This window comes from Eptesicus fuscus, chromosome 15, assembly GCF_027574615.1.
Source record: "Eptesicus fuscus isolate TK198812 chromosome 15, DD_ASM_mEF_20220401, whole genome shotgun sequence".
Classification (NCBI taxonomy): Eukaryota; Metazoa; Chordata; class Mammalia; order Chiroptera; family Vespertilionidae; genus Eptesicus; species Eptesicus fuscus.
Window position 1 is genome coordinate 68,974,918 of NC_072487.1, and position 18,135 is coordinate 68,993,052.

Genomic DNA, 18,135 nt, shown 5'->3' on the forward strand with positions numbered 1-18,135 from the left:
CTACTGCCATGCTTATTTCAGATGGCTGCTGTGACATTACTAGGACATCCTGTGAGGTGGCTCTGCCTGGAAACTCCCTCTGTTCTGGATGTTCCTTTCACTTATCTGAAGCACTTCTCTTTTCTTGGTCAACTGCCTTCACAGGATGGTTTAATCCCTTCTCCTTCCTCCCTCCCAGTCGTCTCCTTTATATAGAAACCTAGGCTGGTGAAACAGCTCAATTTCTGTGTCAGTTTGACTAGGCCATGGTACCCAGATATTTGATCAAGCATGTGTGGGTGTGGCTGTGAAGGTATTTTTTAGATGAGATTAACATTTAAATCAGTACACTTTGAGTAAAGCAGATTGTCCTCCATAACCTGGGTGGGCCTCATCCAATCAGTTGAAGGCCGGAAGTTCTTTCTTCTCTTTCAAAGAAAACTTCCAGAAGACTGCCTTCAGACTCAGGCTACAACATTACCTCCATTTTAGCCATGCTTTCCTCTTCCTTGGGTATCTAGCTTGCTGGTCATCCTTTTCTTCTTTATAGGGCCCAGTTTGCAAGGCTATTGTCTTATTTAGGAAGTCAGGTACCTATCCTCTGGAATAATAATCTTGGAGGAGGAAAAAGGCTGCAGGGAAAGCATGGCTAACATGGAGAAATTTAAATTTGCTATTCAAAACTTTTACTGCCATTATACTGTGTGGTCTTGGACACGTCTTTTCACATCTCTGAGCTTCTATTTGTCTCACAAAGTTGCTCACCTAATCAAGATACCATAATTATCATTAATAGTAGTACTCACTTTTGGAGATGTTAACGTGCATCAGTCCCAATGCAAAGTTCAACTGGGCTTTGAGCAGTGGAATTTGAGGTTTTGCAGAGGTGGCATTGGATGACAAGCCAGGGTTGAGAGGCCACAGTTGGGGTTGTATGGGGTGGATTTGGACAAAGTAGAAGTTTGAGATGGCCAAATCATGGCTGGGTTCCAAGATCCGGGTGGAGGGTAGAGTTGGGACTGCCATGTGGTCAGCTATGACAAGACCAGTGATTTGGGGGCAGTAGGATGACAGCTGAAAGACAGGGAATAATGATGACATGACTCCTTCCCATTTCTCTTGTCCCAAATGATGTGATCCTAGTGAGCTTGTCTTTGATCCAAAATAAATAAATAAATCTGTGCTGAAGCCAGATTTACCTCCTGCCCCACCAGGTAAGGAGCGAATATTCTAGCAACTTCACCCATAGCATCCGAGGAGGATGGGAAATTCCCCTGGAAGCCCAGAATAAACTGAGGCCAAACTCTGGGCTTTTTCTGAGCAAACATTTTGAGAGAAACCAAAGTGATGATGCTGTGGAAGAGCCAGTGGGGCTGTCCCCTTTCGCAGAAGCAGGCTGGTGAATACACAGGGATGAGTACAGATGAATCATTGCCAGGCCTCTCCCTGAGAGCCTGTGCTGGTGGCAACCCAATAAGTACCAGCTCTCCGAAAGCGCTGACAAGTCACCCACCGGGCCTGGGAGTTAGAGAGATGGCTTCGGAACTTGGTGGGAGGAGAAAGCGGGGAGCAGAGACACGGGGGCGTATCCCCCTTCCAGAATTCATGGTCCTCCTTTTGGTAAGATAATTTCCTACTCTTTCTGAAGTGTGGGTGATTCTAGAATCTAGATGAATGGTGCCGGCAATCCTGACCTTCGCGCCTCCCGTGGGGGTGGGAATTCGTGTCCCTCTATGACTTCTGCCCTCGACAGCAAGGAGCAGGATGCTCTCCCTCTTGGGAAGCTTTGGAGGCAGGAAGGGTGACTGCCTTGCGTTGGGTTATGGACAATGAGGAGGAGCGGAAGATCTCTGGATGAACGGAGCTTCACGAGGCAGCAGTCCATTCCATCTTGACCATGATGGTGGATAAACAAACCTGCCCATGAGATAAAACATACAGAGCTTAATACATACATACATACATACATACATACATACACACACACAGCAAAATGAGAATGAATAAAGTTGGAAAAGTCTAAACATCACTGCATTAGGTCAATCTTAAAATCCTGGTCTCAATATCCTAACCTCCTATAGTTTTTCAAAATATCTGAGGGGGGAAACTGGGTAAAGGGTATAAGAATCTCTGTTGTTTTTTACAAAACAGGCTTATTGAAATATGGTTCACATACCACCCAATTCACTCATGTAAAGTGTACAGTTCAGTGGCTGTTAGTATATTCACAGAGTTGTATACACATCACCACAATGTTGGAACATATTAATTATCCCCCAAAAGAAACCCCACATCATTTTACCTACCATTTCCAAGTTCCCCACACCCAAGCCCTAGGTAACCACTAATCTATATTCTCTCTATAGATTTGCCTGCTTTGGAGATTTTACATAATGAAATCATACACTAGGTGTATGACTGGCTTCTTTTGTGACTGGCTTCTTTCACTGAGCATTTATTCTAGTATGTATCAATGTTTCATTTCTTTTAATTGATGAACAATATTCCATTGTATGGATAGACCATGTTTTGTTTATCTATTCATCAGTTGTTGGATTTGGGGCTGTTTCCACTTTTTGGCTATTACGGGTAATGTTTCTGTGAATATTCATGTTCAAGTGTTTGCATGGATATGTTTTTAATTCTCTTGACTATGAACGAATTCTATGTTTATGTTTTTCACAAACTGCTAGATTGTTTTTCAAAGCAGGTGCATAATTTACATCTCTACCAGCACTATATGAGGGTTCTGATTTTTCCATACTCTCACCAACACTTACTATTACTTCTCTTTTTAAATTATAACCATTCTAGTGGGTATGAAGTAGTATCTCGTTGTGGTTTTAATATACATTCCCTGATAGCTATTGAGGGTGAATATTTTTTCATATGCTCACTGGCCATTTGTATGCTTTCTTTGGAGAAATAAATGTCAATTCAAATCCTTTACCCACTTTTTAACTGGGCTATTCATCCTTTTATTATTGATCTCTGTATTATGGCTTACAGTTGCATATGAATCTACAACTATCGCAATGCAAATTTCAACTTAAAAAAGGGACAGTGGGGAAAATGAAAATGAAGCAGTACTTCACCAAAGAGGGCAACAAACACATGAAAAGATGTTCAATAGCATTAGCCAGTAGGGAAAAGCAATTAACAACACAATGAGATATAATCACACACCTATCAAAATGGCTAAAAACCAAATGTTGGTGAAGATGGGGAGGAACTGTGTCACTCATACATTCCTGGTGGAGGGAGGTACAAAATAGTACAGCCACTCTGGAAAACAGTCTGGCAGGTTCTTATAAAAATAAACATGCAACTACCACAACCCAGCAATGACACTTGGGGGCATTTATCCTGGAGAAATGAGTACTCATGGTCACACAGAAGCCTTTACATGATTGTTCATAGAAGCTTTATTTATAAGAGCTCCAAAGTGGGACAACCCAGATGTTCCTCAATAGCCGATTAATTAAACAAACTGTGACACCTCCATACCATGGAATACGACTCAGCAATAAAATGGAACTACTATTGATATACTGAACAACTTGCATGAGTCTCCAGAGAATTAAGCTGGGGGGGGGGGAGCGGTATCAAAATGTTGAACACTATATGATTCCATGTATGTAACATTTTAAAATGACAAAATTATAGAAATTGAGAGCAGATCAGTGTTTGCCAGGAGTCAGAGGATGGGTGGGGTGCAGGAGAGGGAGATGGGGGTGCCTAAAGAAGGACAACACCAGTTATAGATCCACAGAAATGGCCTGCATCTTGGTGTATGGATATTAGCATCCTCGATGTGATTTGGCACATAGTTCTGCAAGATGTTACCAATGGGAGGACACACCAGATCTCTTGCATCTCCCTATAGTAGTTCTTATAGTAATGAATCTACAATTTTCTCAACATAAACGTTTAATTTAAAAAAAAGAAAAAGGCAGTGCCTTCATGGATCTACTTACAGCTCTACCCATTATTAGTTTTGTGATTTGAGACAAATTAACATTATCAGTTTTCCAGCTGTAAAATGGGGATGATATCTACCCATATGATTGTGAGAAGAGTCAAAGGGAGATAAAAGTGAAAGAGCCGACAGCTAACAAAGCAATTACTGTTACTACGACAACTACTAATAGAGGATATTCTTTGCCCTTGATTTACATCCCTTACTGGATGCCACGATGTCAGAAATGTCCACTCATCATTATTTGATTTTTCCGTTGATGGTGTCGCCACTGTGAGAAAGGTACCGGAATACCTTTCTCATGCCTACTCAGGCAGGACCAGCAGGTGGGTGCTTTCAGAGGCTCAAGACCGAATGAAACAGGACAAGAACTGGGTGCTCCTCAAGGCCGCTCAGACAGAAGGGGCAGGAGACAGGCCATGCTGAGTCAGAGCATGAGTTTTATGGACTTTGGGTACCTGGAAGTGGGGACTTTTGACCTACCTGCCTGAGTATAACTTTCTTCTTCACATTGTGGCTGTGGGAAGGCCTCCTCTCCCTGCTAAGCAACCTCCCTTACAAAGCTGTTGTAGGGACCACCCACGGGAGACCTTCATTGTTTCCCAAACTCCGGCCACTCCCACACCAGCGGCTCCTTTCTGCTAAATTCACTTAAACACCCAAATTGTCACTCATTTACTATTTTGTCATTGAATCAACTCCCTTCTTTACTCAAACAGCCTATTTATTTGTTAAAGGAAACCACAGTAGATGCACATTGGCTCACATTGTAGCATCTTTGAAAGCAGCAAGCTTCTTACAGTCAATGATGTATGATCGCTTGATTAGTAAAGTATATTTCCGTCTTACTAGAATATGTAACAACAATGCTTTATAATCAGTAACATTTTATATTAAATATGCACTGTCACATCTCCTCTTCGAGTATAAAACCAGGGTTGCTTATTAAAAATAGAAGGAACCATTTAAATACACATATTTTATTAAATTACAGTTTTATTTCATTTCCAACATAGTTGAATTTCAGCTGATGGGCTGCCCACAAATCTATTAGCATAAATCCTGCTCTTACTCTATTACAAAAGGGAAGTTTGGCAAGCAAGGAGGATAAGCAATAACTTACTAGCACTAAACTGATAGGATCTTCATGATGCAACCTAGAATGTCATTCCATGTTAGCAACAGGCACACTATGCAGCACCTAAAACTACTTCCACTGGCAGCCAGTGTCGCCTTTGAAAAGCACTGGGGAAAAGCAACGAGTACCCCAGCAGACAAGACCTGCATCCCTGCTCTGGGAATTGGAGGCGATACACTTGCCATTCCTAGGAGGAGGGAGGAGTGCAGTGTCCTGGTTCCAATAGGGGGCAGAAATAGAATATTGGGGACCAGGTATAATTGTAAGAAATATTAATCATGCTCTGTTAACCCTGATTAAAGAAGGCACATTCTAACCTGGCTGGGAGTTGTATATCGGACCTGGGAGCTCACCTGGAAATGCAGCCCATCCTCCCCATCAGGGATCTACCATTATCATGAAAAGATTAACAACCTTGTTGCAGAAACCAGAGGTGCCAGCCCTTTGAAGACCGCCAGCCTTTGCATACCCACAGGCCTTTGCACATCTCCAGCCTGCTGTTACCTGTAAACTGCCCATTGGCATGCCCTTTTGCCTACTTCCCCATGTAATCTTTGTCCTTCTACCCAATATAAGCAGCTGGTTTATGGGGAGAGGCAGAGTAGATTTTCGTGGGTGACCTGCTGCTCTCCCATGCTGCCGGCAGTGTTGGAATAAATGCTTATATATGATTCAATCCTGTCTCTGCTCAATTGGCTTAAGCAGTGTGGACCCATTGATGGTCTGGTTACAGTTCCACATTAAGAGAGTATGTAGCAGTTGCAAATGTCAACTAGAACTACGTCCACTCAGGTGGCTAGAGTCTTAAATAGAAAATGGAGTGAAGGAAAAAGAAACTGAATGAGGCATATATGATAGCATCATGTATATCAATTAAAAGCAAACACATTCACCACAAACACTACTCATTTTTAAAAAATATACATATATCTTTATGACGGGGAAGGTGGGAGAAGGGACCTAGTGTGCAGGTAAGAAAATACTATGCATAATTAAAACAAGAGAGGCTGTTTGGAACAATGATGATGCTGTGCCCTGAGATGAAGTATTTGAGTAATCCAACTATCCAACTATAAAAATATGAACCTAAATGCAAAGCTCCTATCAGTATCATATAGGTATAAAGTAGGTACTCAATGAATATCAGTTGCTTGTCTTTAGGGTTATCTACAAAGTATCTTCATGAATTCCTAGTGGTACTGAATGCCCAGTGACGGTACCTAGGTATTATGTCACACATCCCCTTAGCAGTCCCCTGGATTGGTCCTGGTCCCCCACCCTATCCACACACACACACATACACCTCAGACTCTCTAGTTCAGGATGACCCACCACCAATAACCACCCATCCCTCATCACCTTAGGGCATCTGAAGCCAACCAAGCTGACCGCCCTGAAACAAGGCTCACACACCCTAATTATTGATCCAAGTGGACCTTGCATATGGATTGAGTCCCACCTCCCATTGTATGGATAGCAACAGAGGCCAGAGAGAGGCAGAATCTAGATGGAATCACACCACGAGTAAGAGGCAGTGCCCTAACTAGAACCAGGTTGCCTTCCTTTTCATGGGCATATATCCTCCTCCTCCTTCCACCATGGTCTGCATGGCCCTTTACCTGACCTACCAATATAAAGCAGTACCAAGTCCGCTAAGAGAATTTCCATCCTTGAAGGGGCAGATCTGTGTGTCTAAGGTGCTGCTCACCAGCCACCGGAGGTCAGGAAAACTACCAGGAGGGCAATGAATACCCTGCAGATAAGACAGAAGTGATAACAGCCCAGGGTGTCATCTCTCAATATGGTTTATTCCCTAGAACAGTGGTTGGCAAAACGCGGCTCGCGAGCCACATGCGGCTCTTTGGCCCCTTGAGTGGGGCTCTTCCACAAAATACCACGTGCAGGTGCACATGTACAGTGCAATTGAAACTTCGTGGCCCATGCGCAGAAGTCGGTTTTCGGCTCTCAAAAGAAATTTCAATCATTGTACTGTTGATATTTGGCTCTGTTGACTAATGAGTTTGCCGACCACTGCCCTAGAAGATAAGTAATAGAGAGTCAGGCCTGCAGGCTGCCTAGCATCTTTGCCCCAGAGAGGATGGGCGGCAGATGTAACAAAAATGGTAGTGAGGGTGGGGGCATAAGGCATTTTATAAGAATTGTCTCATATTCCCAAAGTATGTACTATTATTTCCTTTTTACAGATACTAAAAGACTCAAAAAGGCTATGTAACTTGCCAAAATTCATAAAGCTAGTAAGGGGCTGAATAGGGGTTTCAACAGAGCCTTCGTCCCCTTATACCCCCAGCACAGGGCTTCCTTGTACACCAAGAAAATATGGGGGATCAAAGATGAGAGAGCTAAGCTTTGAAAGGGGGGTGGGGTGAATCCAGGAGGATTTCATGTGCTTCTATCACCTGGCGTAGATAGGTCTTGAATGAAGGATATGACTTCCATAGATGCATGGGAGGGAGGGTGGTTGAGGTGGGAGGGTGTACATATAGCAAAGGCATCCGGCTAGGATAGTACAGCGCATGCTCGGTACACCACACAGGTGGCTGGGTGAGAACTCGGGCATGTGAAGGGGAATGTAGACAGGTCAGGGTGAAGAAGGGCTCTGTACAGACCGAGGGAGGAGCCTGAACTTGCCCACTGTGGCAAAGGGTTCTATGGGCACCACAGTGGGCAAGTTCAGGGAAGGATTTTAAGGTGAGGCCTGGCTACAGAGGTTCCCCATGCTCCCCAGAGCCTCCCTGGCTAAAGGAAAGAGTGAAGAGGGAGGGAGGGAGGGAGGGAGGGAGGGAGGGAGGGAGGGAGGGAGGGAGCGAAGACACCGGTTTGGTGCCAAACTGACTTGAATTTGAGTTCTAACCCTGCCATGAATTATCTGTAATCTTGGGCAAGAGGCTTATCTGAGAATACGCCTGGCATATAGGAAATGCTCAATATGAGTTACTAATGATGATGAAAAAGATAATGATAACATTGAAGGTGGAGGAGGAGGCAGAGGAGGGAGAGGGGAAGGAGGAGGAGGAGGGGGAGGAGGAGGAGGAGGAGGAGGAGGAGGATAAGTGGTAGAGGGGAGGGTGGCTCCATGAGTCAGGACTTACTGAAGAATAAGGAGTCACTAAGTCTGTCCAGCTAGTAGGATTCGGAGAAAAGTTCTGGAGACATGGTCAGGAATCTCCACGGCCAAGACTCTTGCCTTCTGGTTTGTCTGTTCTGTAATCATTCTTGCAGCTTGCTGGATCTATAAAAAGCAACAATTAACATGTACTGAGGAACCCGACATGCTAATCGCCATGCTAGGTGCTAGAGGCCCTAAAATGTATTAGACCAGTCCCTGCCCTCAAAAAGTTTGCAGTCCAGTGTGTTTGTGTCGGGGTGGGGGAAGGGGGAAGGGGGGGAGTAGAAGAGGCATAGGCATATAAGCAATGACCTAAAGCAGAAAAGCTCACCATCCTGAGTGCCAGATTGAGCTTCAAGTGAAGAGTGGGTGCTGGGGGTTGGGGTGGGGAATGGGGGTGGCTTCTGACAGGAGGAATCCAGGAAGAGGGCGCAGAGGCTTGGACTCCCTGAGCCTGAGAGACTAGAAAACCAAGTCTGAGAGAACGGAAACTGGGCAGCTCCGGCGTTCAGGAGGGAGGACATAACCAGTGATCCTGTCCATGTCTTAGAAGGAATTCACTCCAACTCTTTTCCCATCTCTGCCTCTCCTTTTCGGGATTCAAAGTTCTGAAGGTCCATTCTTTGGGTTCAGGAAGGCAGGATATCAGGATCCTCCATTGTAGGAGCAGGTTCGTTTCCAGAGAGAAAATTGAGTCAGTGTTGCCAAACATGGGGAAAAGATACAGATTACCAAAGGAAGTAAACCCCGATGCTACCTGGAGCAGGTACAGCTAGTGCACCACCCAATCACCTCTGCTTTGGTTCAAAGAGACAAAGCGCCCAGTTTAAAGTCCTCCTCCCTGCCCCCAGACATCACTGCAACTAGGAGTAGATTCTAGAGTAAGACCCAGCTCTGGCCAACGAGAGGCAGGCAGAATCCAATGGGTGGAGCTCTGGGTAATCCCTTTGAAAGAAAATGCCCCCTTTGGTGGTTGGTCCTTCTGTTCTTTGACCCGAAGCTGGAGACCAGAGGGTAGAAGGAAGAAGCCTGGGTCCTCAATGACTTTATAAAACTCTTACTTCATAGAGAGGCAGACTGAAACTCAAGCAGTCAGACCCACATTACAGTTAGTTACACAAGTGTTTGTGGTAGGGGGTTGGGAAGGGTGGTCTCCTTTCATTGGACTTAGCTATCAAATGACTCTATGCAAGAAGCCTTCCTGACTCCCAGAATAAATCAGGATTTCCCCATTTTACAGATTTGTGGTTCACCAGTCTTTTCCCTCTGGGCAGTTACCACAATTATGTGTGCCACTATTTGTACAATGACTATATCCATTACCAGAGTCTGAGCTTTGCAAAGGTCCAGTAGCTATACCTGTGTCTATGTCTGTTGTGTCTGTGTCTATGTCTATATCTTTAGATCCATATCTACATATCTATCTATCATCTATCTGTCATCTGTCACTTATCTATCATCTACCTACCTATCATTATCTATCTATCTATCTATCTATCTATCTATCTATCTATCTATCATCTATCTATCACCTATCTATCTATCTGAATCATGGTATCCTTCATGTCCCTCATAGTGCCTTATATATTATAGGTCCTCAAATCTTTGCTAAGTAAGTGAATGCACAGATGAGTGACTTGAATGAAAGCCTTGAGACTGTGCCTTCAGGTTCCTCCATCACCTTTATTTCTACTAAGAAAAGCAAGACATGAATAAACCACCTGGGGATTCCCAGTACTTTAGAAGAGGGCAGACACCTCTGAAGATTTGGGAGCTGACTATGTGTTGTCTCTCCGGAGATTTCTTCTGAGCATCTCCTGGCTTCTTGGGGCGCACACAGGCCTGCCTGTCTGTTCTCCTCTTTAGCAGAGCGTTGGTGGAAAAGAGGTCGGTCTTGCCTGATGTCTGGGCATCCTTGGGGTGTGATCCTGGAGCCTCATGTTCCATGCCATCTCCCCAGTGGACCTTCTGACTGTCCCCAGCACCACTGTTTGGCCCTTCCCACAGCTCTGAGTCAGGACCGCTGAGTAGCACGCGGATCAAAGCCACACCAAAGGCTGGGTTGCTGGGCCCACACAGAAGGTCCTCAGAGTCACAGCTCAGGAGGCACAGGCTCCTGCGCCACCGCCGGCTCCCTGGTGGATCAGGTACTTTCCTGAAGAGAACACATCATTCAGCTCTTCCTGTGCTTTTACTGTAAACTCTTGGTTTATTACGCATCTAAGAGGAAGGACAGTGGGGAAGGAAAGAGACTGAGACAGACACAGGGGAGGTTTGATCTGAAAGCAGCAGAGCAAATAACAACAGGTTCTTATCTGTTCTGAATTATAGGGACAAGCCCCATTACAGAGGTGGAGACTGAGGCCCAGAAGGGGAAGTGCTTCAGGAAGTGGCCCAGGTCTAGGAAGGGATAGAAACCTGAGGTCCTGATGCTCTGCCCAGGGCTCCTTGGCTACATCTGGACAGCTGCTCACTGAGATCCCTCTAGAATCCAGGCCTCCGGAGGAGGGGGACCCTCAGTGCACTATGCACTGAGGGCCAACCTTGCTCGTGGCACAAAGGCGCATTCGGGTGGCATCCACTCCATGGCGGGCATCTGAGGAGACGCAGAAACGAAAGAGCCTCAGACTCTGCCCTCATAGGGCTCCCAGTCCCGCTGGGCAGACAGAAACAAGTGCAGCTCAATCCAATCCCAGGCAGACGGAGGAGGGTCAGAGTTGCCCAGAGGAAGGGTCCGAAGGTCAGAATGGGAACCTGCAAAGGTGTCTTGGCACCGGGGTGAGCATGTGTGCACTGGAGGGAGGTCACTGCAAGCGGAGGGACCTGCATAGTAAAGGCTTCGCGGTGGGGAAGTCCACGGTGACTCACCCTGTGACTGAGCCTTACCCTGTTTGTAGGGGACAGTTGCACAGAACGGACTCGGAAAGCAATTGCAACCGGCTCTGAAACTCCCGTAGCCGGGAGCCTGGCCTTGTTCACATCCCAGTGCTCAGTGCAGGGCTGGGCCCGGAAGAGCCAGGTACCCAGTGAATGGCAGGAAGTCTAGCACTGATGTTGTCCTACCCAGCTGTAGCTAACCTACAAATCCCAAATGTCTTTCCTCAGGTAGAGTAAGGTACAATGGAATATATGCAGCTGGCTGTAAATTCTTGCTCTGCTGTTGAACTGTGTGAGAGAACACTTACCAGGACATGGTGGGCACACCATGCATAAATAGTGAGTGCAGGAGATGTGTGCTTATCTGTATGCTCCTCCTCATTCCTCTCATTCCTCTGACTCCACCCTGGGATATCCATTTGTGGATGGCATGCTGGGCATAAAATGTTAATGAGAGATAGTGGACAGCTGTGGCAAGCTTTCCCAAACATTCCTCCTAGGAATGCTCCCAATGGGCATACCCGCACCCACACAGTCCTGGGGTAACCAGGCTCCCAGTCTGGGGGCCTCAGCCAGAAACCTGGTGCTATGCCAGGCCCAGGTTCTCCAAGATAAGGTGGAGATCCCCAAATGCCTATACCTCTGCCTCAAACAATCCCAGAGTTAAATAACCCCAGCATTTAAATTGGGTGTGGGCTGATTATCTTAATCCATGCAAATGTCAAAGAGAGACATTTGAAAAATTGACAGGTATTTTCCTAATACCCTGCATTCTTCTGAAATATGTATATCTCTATTACATCCTTTGGTCTTTACAACAAATTGGTGGGGTTCATTAGGCAAGCACAAGTATATCACCTTTGCAGTGAAGAAACTGGAGTCAAAAATTGAGCATTTTGCTCATGGTCTCAAAGCCCACGGTGACCTATTGGCTCAAGGGCAACTCAGCTTTGACATCTGCCCAAGTCCCTGGGGATCGGTGGTCATATTAACTTCAGTGCCGAGTCATTACATCCTGTCTCATGCCCCAGAGTTTACCCATCCCATCTCACTGCTGAGTGCATTTACTAGTGGTCATGAGATTATTAAAGAACCATGAGGGAAGAAAAAGAAGTAATACAATCATTTTCATTCATACTTCAGATTAGTATTTGATACAAATGACACATTCCTCACTCCGTATTAGTTAGTGCTAATCCTTCCTGAGGCCAGGAGGGTCCCAACATCTCAGTCTTTGACTTCTTTCGCACCTCCTTGAAGACAAAATGATTCTGGGTTTTAGGATTTCTTAGAGGAGTGATACCTATAGCTCACTGTGAGACCTCCACAGGAGGAAGAAAAACATTTCTAGCCTTGTTAAGTCACTGTTTCATACAACCAATTTAGTCTTTTTTAAAACTATTTACTTTAAATATATATTTTATTGATTGTAGAGAGAGAGGAAGGGAGGGGGATAGAGAGACAGGAACATTGATGAGAGAGTCACATTGATCCCCTGCATCCTGCACGCCCTACACTGGAGATCGAGACCGCAACCCGGGCATGTGTCCTGACCAGGAATCGAACCATGACCTCCTGGTTCATAGGTCGATGCTCAACCATTGAACCACACCAGTTGGGCACAATTAATTTAGTCCTAATACAGATGCTAAAGACCACTCCTATGTCACAGGACAATTATATATCAGAGAGGGCTAGAGAGAACCCAAATTCACACAGCAACTTAGCATGAGAGCTGGGTCTTGAACCCAGGGCTTCTAACTGTTTACCCTCCCATACCATTCACTGTACTCGGCCACCTCATCCAACTACAGAGTGTATAAAAATACATTCCAGAGGCATGGCACACACATGAACTATTTATTCTCCTTCGTATCCCAGAGATCAGGATCTCCATTTGCTCATATAATTGGTGTTTTAGATACTTCCTTAAAACCTCCATGGGCAGTGTAAACCACCCATGATACAACAGCAGTTCACTTGAGCAAAAGACAGAGAGCCAATAAAATAAACTTACCAATGACATTGCTGGAGGCACCAAAACGATGAACTATAATCCTGATGTTACTTGCTGCCTCCCTGCCCTATAAATCCAAGTAAAGTGAGCTCAGATCATTAACTCCACGGAAAAGCAAAGCCTGTAAGATTTCTGCAGATTTCAGGGGTGGGTGACTGATTCTGCAAATTCCATTTTTTTTTCTACATTGCTACAAACCAGACAAGAAACCCAGCCCTTCCTCAATTTCTACACATGCATACACACACGTGCAGCATCTCGCACAAGAACTGGTAAGGATAATACACTTACTTGAAGATATCCCTACGAGAGAGGAAAGGGTTACACACTAACCATTTCAAGTTGAACATTAGGTGTCTCTCCCTTGTGAAACTGTCCTTTGTGCCTTTCTGTGAGGGAATCCCCATGGGATGGTTACCCCAGTCACTGTCAGGCCACCCCCTGCTTGGGAGCAGGCATTGGAGGGCAGACCCTGGTGTTACTGCAGCCCTGCCCACCCCCTCAGCCAGCCACCTGAGCAGTAACAACCTGCAGAACCTGCCTAAGGGGCTCTGGCGTTACCTCCAGTACTCCTCAGTCATAGACCATCTCCCTGCCCCCTCCCTCCTCCCCTCACTCCATTATATTTGCCTATCTCTCTTCTTCCTCATTGATAGAGAGAGAGAGACATCTCTTAGTGCATCTTATATTCTCAGCCTGGACCACAGCTGCCAACTTCCAATGTTTTCTTTTGCTGGAGCTCCTGCAAAGACCCTCAGGGCTCTCCTGCCACTCAGGATGACTCAGCATGTAATCTTTCCAAATCAGAAGGATCCCTTTAGAGACACATTTTGGTACCAGCTATTAAGATATTTTAAAAGTTCATTAAGTTAGAAAGCAAACATAGATGGAACCTACAGGTAGTTTTGTTCATGGAGGGAGCTACATAAACAGACCTTGCTAAAGAGCTGAGGGCTGCAGCCATTCGTTGGGGTGGGAAGGATGCATGACTGGAGAAGAGAATTCGTGCCCTGCCATTTTACAACTCAAGAATTTGACTCTGACTTAATGTAACTTATTTAAAAAATGACCTTCTTTTCACCCAGGGCCCCAAAGGGAAAGCTGAGGAGAGAGGCATCTCCTGCAATTTCCTTATGAATTATCTTGCCATTTTCCTACTTTCCACCAGAGGGATCATGTAAAGCTCCAAGTTTCCAAAGAGGCATTTAATGATGTGGAATAGTTTGAGTAACACACACCCACAATGCTATTCAATTCTGGACTGATTGGTTGAGAGAGCATTTCAAACTTTCTCAAAAAAGAAAAAAAAAGACCAATTGCTTTCAAACTGAAACCTTCCGGGAAAAATCTCTGCATGCTCTTTGTCTTCCTTTGCTCCACTATGAGCTATGTCTGCCAAAACTCTAGGCAAAAGCCAGGGGGTGAGCCCCAAGCCACAGGAATGCATCTGCTGAGACTTGAAACTGGGGAGACAGAGAAGTTATGACTCTCTAGACCAGTGGTTCTCAACCTTTCTAATGCCGCGACCCTTTAATACAGTTCCTAATGTTGTGGTGACCCCAACCATAAAATCATTTTCGTTGCTACTTCATAACTGTAATTTTGCTACTGTTAATGAATCATAATGTAAATATCTGTTTTCCGATGGTCTGAGGCTCTACAGCAGCGGTTCTCAACCTGTGGGTCCGCGACACACAGGTTGAGAACCGCTAGCAAGGTCGCCTTAGTACACTGCTGGTAGCCTCAGACCATCGGAAAACACAGATATTTACATTATGATTCATTAACAGTAGCAAGATTACCGTTATGAAGTAGCAACGAAAATAATTTTATGGTTGGGGGTCACCACAACATGAGGAACTGTATTAAAGGGTCACGGCATCATTAGTAAGGTTGAGAACCACTGCTCTAGACAGCGCTTCGCTCACTGGCAAAGCTCTACCCTCACAGCCTCATCTCTAGAAACAATCCTTGTCCCAAGATGACAATGCTATTACCTGCTTTATTACTGCACTAGATAGATTAAAGGCTTGGCTGATGTGACACAGACCCAAATTAGCAATGGTTCCAACAAAGTCACATGTTATTTCTCTTTCCAAAGCTGGCATGGTACCTCCACAACCAGAGATCCAGATTCTACCTTGTTGCTCTTTCGTCCTTTACATAGTTTTCAACTGTGGCCAATATGGCTGTTTCAGCTCCCACAATCACATGGGCATTCCAGTTAGCAGGGAGTGAAAAAATGGAGAGGGCACGCCTTCTCTTATACAGCGCTTGGCTTGGACACAGTACACACCTCTAGGTTTCAGTTCAAAATGTTTTTTAGTTGCCTTTGTACTATTATATTTTTGGATCCATAGATTATGTAGAAAAGTGTTGTTTAATTTTCAAATATTCAGGAATTATCATTTTGTTTTGACTTTTAAGTTAGCTCTTCTATTTGCATATCATATGTTCTGCATTATTCCTCAGCCCTTTTAAATGTGTTGAGCATTGTTTCATGGTTCAGCATGTGGTCTACCTTGGTGAATGCTCCATGAGCTCTTGAGAAGAATCTGAATCCTGCTGTTATGGGTAGAGTGTTCTATAAATGTCAGCTAGGTCAATTTGAATGCTGCTGTTCCATTCTTCTACAGCTTTAATTGCTTTCTGTCTATTTTTCTGTCAATTATAAGAAGAGGAAAGTTGAAGTCTCCAAATATAATTGTGGATTTGTCTAATTCTTTTGGTTCTGTTCATTTTTGAGTCATATATTTTAAATCTCTATTAAGTGGGTACAATTTAGGATTGTATCTTCCTTTTCAAAATATATTTTTATTGGTTTCAGAGAGGAAGAGAGAGGGAGAGACAGAAACATCAATGATGGAAGAGAATCATTGATCGGCTGCCTCCTACATGCCCCACACTGGGGATCAAGCCCACAACCTGAGCATGTGCCCTGACCAGGAATGGAACCATGATCTCCTAGTTCATAAATCGATGCTCAACCACTGAGCCATGTTGGCCAGGCAGTTTTTTCTTTTTAATGGCCAAGTAGTATTCCATTGTGTAAATGTACATGAATTTTTGCATCCACTCATCTACTGATGAGCACTTGGGCTGCTTCCAAATCTTGGCTATTGTAAATAATGCTGCAATGAATATAGTGGTGCATATATTCTTCTGAATCAGTGTTTTGGGCTTATTCAGATATATCCCAGAAGTGGAAATGCTAGGTCATAAGGCAGATCCATGTTTAAATTTTTTTATGAAACTCCATACTGTTTTCCATAGTGGCTGCACCAATATACATTCCCACCAACAGTATACTAAGGTTCCCTTTGCTCCACATCCTCACCAACACTTGTTTGTTGACTTATTGATGATAGCCATTCTGACAGGTGTGAGGTGATATCTCATTGTGGTTTTAATTTGCATTCCTGTGATGATTAGTGACATTGAGCATCTTGTCATATGACTATTGGCCATTTGTATGTCCTCTTTGGAAAAGAGTCTATTCAGGTCCTTTGCCTGCCTACAGCCTATTTTCAACCACATCTGTGTGTAATGATATTCTGTTGGTTCAATTCCTACAAATCACTAATACCATTATTAAGTCCCACCTAGAACTCAACATCACTTTAGGCAAGATGAGAGATCCTTGAGTGTGAGAATGAAAGAAAACTTCAGAGATCACTTAATCCTTTGTGGTTAAGAAATCTGAGGTCCAGAGAGAAAGGGACTTACCCAGGGTCCCTCCTTCAATCTCTTTGCTGGCAAGGACACAGATCTCTATCTGCAATCACTACAGAGTCTGTTAGGACTCTGAAATTCAGGAAATAGAAGCTGAGCTTCCTTCAGGATTCCCCTGCTGTGTATGACTCATGGGGAAAAACCCCTGGGGACAGCCAGCAACCAATGCTGCAGCTGTAAGAATGTAGTTTGCTAGTGCTTGTACCTCTCACCATTAAATAGAAACTGATCTCACCTAGAGTGCTGACATACCTTTTGAACCAGCCTCTATGCCTGGAAAGACACCAGCTAGTTGAACGTGCTGGATTTAACTCCCTACTCCTGTGTGTGTCCTTGATCATATCACTTAATCCCAATGAGTTTTCAATTTCTTATCTCTATCTTGGGGGTGATTATCCTTATATTATAGTGCTGAAAAGATCCAGTAAAATGGGTAACACCTTCAGCACAATGAATGTTATTTTCATTCACTTATAGTCACAGACCATTGCTTCCAGTGAGAACTGCCTCTATCAAACTTATTTTGGGTGATTCAACCACTTCAATTCCTTCAGTGGCTCCCAGTCACTGACAGAAGAAAGTCAAAATGTCTTTGCAAGATTGTCAAGGTCTCCTCTTTTTGAAAAACAGAAAGCTTTGGCAAATCAAAGATGAAACTAAAAAAGTCAACTGACCCATGTTCTAATAATTCTTAAACAAATAACCATTAGTAAATGGTTATTTATAAATAGTTATTGAACAGATAACCATAGTAAAATGTAGAACGTTCTACAAGCAAATTAATCTAGAGCAGTGGTCGGCAAACTGCGGCTCGTGAGCCACATGCGGCTCTTTGGCCCCTTGAGTGTGCCTCTTCCACAAAATACCACGTGCGGGCACGCACATACAGTGTGATTGAAACTTCGTGGCCCATGCGCAGAAGTCGGTTTTTGGCTCTCAAAAGAAATTTCAATCGTTGTACTGTTGATATTTGGCTCTGTTGACTAATGAGTTTGCCGACCACTGATCTAGAGCATGGGGATGGAAGGGGAGGCCCATATGCTTTAAAGATGCTTATATCTTCTCAGCCATTCACTTCCAGGGATTGGGATACATCCAAGAGATTCACTGGAGTCATCTCTAGGTGGCAGAGTTGTGGGTGGTTCCTAATAATTTTGTTACCAGTTTGAGTATGTTCCAATGTTTCAACAGCAAAATAGTTTTCATTTGTGTAATAAAAAGTAAAATGGTAATGATAGTAATATGTCATGACTGTAGCTGAAGATTAGGCAGGTGAATGAAGTGAT

The 18,135-nt window shown here is 44.3% G+C and overlaps 1 long non-coding RNA gene across 8 annotated transcripts in view; it reads right to left on the reverse strand.

The window, feature by feature from the left end:
• Window positions 1–18,135, reverse strand: part of LOC103295699 (uncharacterized) — a 362,653-nt gene that overhangs the window by 119,725 nt on the left and 224,793 nt on the right. For 6 of the 8 annotated variants that reach the window (XR_008558215.1, XR_008558214.1, XR_008558209.1 and 3 more), the window contains 3 exons: window positions 8,207–8,346; window positions 1,674–1,896; window positions 786–1,053 (listed from right to left, as the gene is read on the reverse strand). This is a non-coding gene — a long non-coding RNA (uncharacterized LOC103295699). Of the gene's footprint in view, window positions 1–785; window positions 1,054–1,673; window positions 1,897–8,206; window positions 8,347–10,641; window positions 11,076–18,135 lie in introns of those variants that run through there. The other 2 variants (XR_008558216.1, XR_008558213.1) reach the window with 2 other exon arrangements.